The following is a 6,000-nucleotide window of genomic DNA, read 5'->3' as shown; positions in this document are numbered from 1 at the left end:
GACTGCATGAAATACTATTCTGCAGAGCCTGTAGTATGACAGATACATGCTTATGGACCTATCATTCTATTTGAAATGAGTTCTTATTAAACGTATTTGTAATATCTAAAAATCTTCTGTTGTCTAGACTAATTTCTAATTTATGATATTTACATTTCCTAATTAGAGAGATACTCAATATTTGAGAGATGGCCCATTCTTATTTAAGCTATAAACTAAGAGAAAAACAAAAAAAAATTAGTCTTAATTGTGATGTAGAATATTAAACAGAAGTATAATGTGTGATTGTATTTAGGAGTTCTAATACCACCATTTGAGACTTATGACTAAGAGGTGAAGAGATTGAATTGTGGGAAGAGTGAAAGAATTACCTTAATTATTCATCAACCTAATTAGCTTAATTAATTTAAGCAGTTTCCCTGCTTGAAAGAAGTACTTTCCTGAACTTGTTCAGAAATTATATCTACCTTAATTAAAGCCAAAATAGGCAGAAACTGTTTAGTGGTTAGCTTATGATAAAGTTTAGGAATAAAAGGACTTGCCAATTGTGTTGGTCAGGAAATAGATTGTGGAAAAGATCCCTTGATTTCTAAGATTTCTCAATTCTTGCCAGGCTTCTTCATTTATCTTGTTAAAAGATATTATTTTGCCATTTCAAATACTATGCCAAGTTAGAGATTTTAGCATGTTTAAAAGCTTCTTGAAGCACTGGCTAAAACCAAGGATATTAAGATTAGTGTGTATGGGTGATCTACTGGATTTCTAACTGTAGAATATATCATTATTTTTAAGTTTTAAAAAGGGAGTAATTTATGTCTTGTTCCATCAAATAACTGTGCGTTTAAGTGACTATGCAAGCCTGCCTTACACTAGGCATGAATTTAGGTAACTGAATATCCCTTTGTCCATGATCATTTAGAAGCAGAGTGGATAAAGGAATATAAAGGATATGCAGCTCATTATACATCTTATAAAAGAAAATGTTAGCAATAAACATATGTTGGGGCTCAATCCATAGAAAGGGCTATTTTATATAGTGTGTGTATTTACTAGTTACAGTTAACGCTTTCAGGCTTGTCTTCAGCACTGAGCAGTTTTCTTACCATACAAACAGCATTAGGAACAGTGCTTACTCTGTGCTTTTCTATTATGAGGATAATGACAGCCAGTATGATTGTTTTGGCATTACCCTTTTACTGAATTTGTTCTATGTGACACCTTAAAATTTACATATAAGGTTGTATTGTGATGGACACTTAGTTGGGCCTTAAATCTAATGTCACATTTTCCCACACACAGATGACTTAATTACTAAAATTGAAGTCATTGTCCAGTTCTTAATGACTTAATTATTTGGAAGCAAATTGATTTACCCTTTTTAATCTCAATAAACTCCTTACCTCCTGTGTTAAGTAGAAGGAGAATGTATGTTATGAAATAAAATTTAAGGTTTAAATATGTTTGATCACAGTTTTCTCCTAGTATAAAATGTGTGAAATCAACAGATTCAACACTTTTAGCTTCAGGAAATGCTTGACTCTCTGAAAGACATATAATTGAGTGTACCTGTGGTACGGTGCTATGTCTAATCAGTCGACTGTGTAGCTGGGTAGAACCAAGTGCCATTCATCTGCCTCCCCTGAGATTTGTGGAAACAAGAAGGAGGAACAGACATAAGACAAAGATATATAACCATGTTGACCACTGAAGTTCATGGTTAACAACTTAATTATCTGAGTTCAGCTATCACTTAGAAACAAACCTGTGCAATTTAGTCACATTTTATAATTTACAATAGAAATAGCATAATGCTAAGGACATAATTCTACATTCTAATTCTTAATGTAGAATTAGAATCTACATTAAGTGTGTTTAATTTAATTTTTCTAATTATATTTCTAATAGCTTAAATATCTGCACTGATAAAACGACGGTTAACCACCTGCATTTAAATGCCACCTGATGCGTTTATTTTGGAACAGTAACAGATTGGTATAATTTGAGCTCAAGTTCCTCTGAAAATTCTTCTATTAATGGGTCCTAAATTAATCTTTGTGCCTGATCTGCAAATGATGTTATGAAGCAACAAGCATCATGAGAATTGCCATTACATGGTAATATCCTGTTTTTTTCTTTCCAGTTCGAATTTGGATCAGTGGATAGTTAAAAATAGAAATTTGCACTGGCATTTCCATATTCCTATGGTGCTTCAGGGTTGGAATCGTGCCTGTTTTTTTTTTTTTTAATCAGTTCAGTGAAAAGTTTGCACAACACCATGTGAAGAAGGTTAGGTGAATATGCACTATACCTACTGTGCCGAGTGAGCAAACATAGGCAGACTGCCCCTATTTCCATATAGTTTCTATATGTTCCACGTATTGTGGGTTGGTAAAATCATATAACCTAAACTATTTCATTGTCCAAAGCAGTACAAAATCTAACCTTTTGAAAATCTGATAAATGATATAGTTCCTCATTAAAAAAAAAAAGAGAGAGAGAGAAGAAAGAAAAAAATGCACAAAGAAGGCATCAACATTTCATCAAGACAGTCAGTCAAATGAAAGTATTCTATTTCTTACTGGTTAGAAATGAACCTAGTCCTAGCAAAGCTCAGAGAAGTGAAAAGATCAAATACGCCACTTTGTCCATCCTTAGACACACAATTATATTTGAAAATGTTAAGTCTTAACATACTGAAAGTAAAGACTTCCAGAGCTCTGACTCTAGTGATACCTCTCTCTCTCACTGAACCGGTACGTGGTCCATGCTGAATATGCTGTTACTCAAGGAAGCATGAGACAATGCGGCCACAGGGAATAATGTACTCCCACAGAAGTTCTGATGTTAATTAGAAGTATGGTTTCAATTAGTAATGGTGATAATAATATTGATGATTGTTATTGTAATATCTATTATCATCATTTTAGTTGAATTTGGTGCAGAAGAGAGCTGAGCTGGGGATCACGAGTTTAGGTGTTGGTGCTAGCTCTAACTCACAGAAGGTTATGTGACCTTGATTAAATCATTTACCCAATATGTGCCACAGTTTCTGCCTCTGTAAATGTGGAGGTTAATACAATGCAGAAGGGCCAAATATGAGCTTTGGAGTCCCCAAGACCTGGTTTCTATTTAGACTCTACCATGTATTATCGATGTGACATTTTTCCAGAACAACCTCTCCCATCCTCACTTTTCTTTTGAGTACATTTGAGATAATTAAACTGATCAGACAGAGCTAAAGTCAAGAGTAAAGGGTAATAGCTCATAGTAGGTACTTAAATGTTTGTTCATTTTGTTTCATTATGACTACTACTTTCCTTGACTACGAATGTGGCAGAAGGGACAGAAACCATATCAGTAGTCAGTGATAATGTGATTAGAAAAATGTATGGGTTTGGAGTAGCTACTCCTTACAGGACTCTCATGGTAGCCTTTGACCCACGTGTAGCGAAGTGAATTGACCATGCCATCCTGAACCTGAAATGCTTAATTTGCAGCCTGTCCTCTGTGTCAAAGAGACAAGTTCACAGAGAAACTGCAGCAGGCTAAAACAATGGCTCTACTCTGGGAAATTCATAGATATTTTTGTTGTTTTGTCCACAACCATGCTCTTAAAAAGGACTGCATGACAGGGTTCGCCAATTGCTATTGGTTAAAGGCCCTTTTTGTGGCACTCTGTGGGATTATAAGGTGGCGCAAACACTGTATCTTAATTCATAATCTCCCAGCAAATGTAAAATGGCTGAAGGTTCACTTTTCCTAGAGAGTTTTAGTTCTTTCCTCTCTTTGGCAGAGAGAATTGAGCTCACTATGACTGCTAAAATATACAATTATAGGAAGCCATGTTTTGAATGGACAGTGGGGATGAAAATGGCATGCATGACTCCTGTTTGGACATGAATGACTATCTGAAAGGAAGTCAACCTTGAATGACACTGAGGACCAGGATAATGAAGCATGAATTGACAGGTGATGAGCTAGATTTAAAACATTTGAAGAGCCTGTATAATAAAATGAGTGAAATAAGTTGACTCGATCAAGGGAGATTATGGGAAATTATGTCATTTCTTTACTGTTTGTTTCTGTGATGAATGAAGAACTCTATTTCCTTGACTCAGGTTTAAGATCTTTTCTATTCATAATTTCTCCCAAATCTACTTTGGAAAAAAAAGAGATTCATCTGTAAGGTATTATTATATTTTGTCTCCTGGTCCAAATTGTGTATGCTACTTTGTGCTACTCAAGATGAATATTGTGGTGATGATGGTCTTATTTTCTTTCCCCAGTAAAAAAAAGAAAAACAGTTCCAGGTAATGGTAAATTCTGAGGCCATGAGAAATAGCCAGTACATGTCAAAAATATGTTGGTAAAAATTACTTTAAATTTCTTCAGTGATAAATGGATAGGGTAAAAAAAAGTATGCCAATTTGTATTCAAGTCATTCTTTACCCTTTCCAACATTTTCGCTATCAACCAGTAGCACGTTCTGATTCAGAACTTGCTGCTGGAGTAGTGTATGTGTCTTGTCCCGAATAAGGGTTACTGACTCTTCTGAAAAGAAAAATTACTTCTAATTTCCTCAAAGCCTTGCTATCACTGAGTGATAATGAGAACAGCAGAGTGAGGCAGAGAGATCTCAGAGGGGCTGAACTGCTGACAAGGAACTACCTGAGTAGACCAGGGATAAGGGCTACATTGCCAATCACTCTTCTCCCAGCAGGGAATAATGCCAGATAACCACGGGGCATATGTCAAGCATCGTTCAATAGGTCTACCTGTTGAGGTTTCCAGATTGACTGATAAAAACAACTTGTCTGCAGGTAGTTTGTCTACATGAGAAGTGACCCAGTTGCTCTATTTAATTGTGTGGATCCAATTGATACTTTAACACAGAAAAAAATAGGTTATCAGGGAGGAGTCAAGTTGGAGGTGAAGTAAGAAGATCAGTCTTCCCTTCCATCTCCTTGAAACACATCATGTCTTGTAATCATAGCTAAACAAGTGTACAGATACATCAGTAGCTTTTCTGAAAATGGACGTTTTTAAATTTATTGAAAGGAGACATTTTCTAAGAAATCAGTTTTTTAATAAAATAAAGATTTTTTTCAAGTTAAGTAACTTCTTTATGTTTTCTTGGTGCAGAGGATCAGCAGGTATAATGGAGATTTTAGAATCAACAATTAGGTTTAAAGTTTGTCCACTTAAACCACTCAACTAACTACAGGACCTCAGTTTCTGCTCTGTGTTTTATTGACCTTTCCAGACTCATTGAATGCTACATTTCAGTTATACTGACTGTGTTACTGTTTCTGAATCAAGTTATGGTCCTCTCTTCCCTCCAGCGTTCACACGTGTTGTCACCTCTATCTGGAACATCCTTTGGTAATTTAACTTTAATCAGCTATTTCCCATCCCCACACACAAACACACTCGTGTACCTGATTTCTCACCATCCTTCAGGAATTACCTTAAATGACACCTCCTCCAGGAGTCCTTCTTTGACCCCTACTTGAAATTAGATCCCGTGTATGACCCTACACATCTTCCACCATAAGGCATCTTATTGAATGATGTGTTTATGTCTTCCCAACAAGACCATGATCTCTGAGAGCAAAGATCGTGTTGCTCTCATTCAACACACTATCCTTAGCACCTATCCCAGCTCCTGGGAACACAGGAGACCTTCATTGAAAATTTGTGGGATGACATCCTCCAATGTGATTCGTTATTTATCAGAGCTGCATATCTAAAATCTCACCAGTTGTGCTATATAACAACAGGCAGACACACAGTAGCCATTCGCAAACATCTGTTCAAAAAATGATTAAACAAGTGAATGAATAAATGAGTAAAGTGTTGAGAAGAACACAAAAGTATTTCTGTCTAAAGTATTTCTTCATAAAATTTGAAATCCTGAATCATATTTTTTTGTTGAATAGCTATTAATTCCCCACACAGCATGGACTATAAAATGACAGGAAGCTGAGCAAGTTCTCATCT

The sequence above is a fragment of the Mesoplodon densirostris genome, chromosome 8 (genome assembly GCF_025265405.1).
Source record: "Mesoplodon densirostris isolate mMesDen1 chromosome 8, mMesDen1 primary haplotype, whole genome shotgun sequence".
Lineage (NCBI taxonomy): Eukaryota > Metazoa > Chordata > Mammalia > Artiodactyla > Ziphiidae > Mesoplodon > Mesoplodon densirostris.
This window is presented reverse-complemented; position numbering follows the sequence as displayed.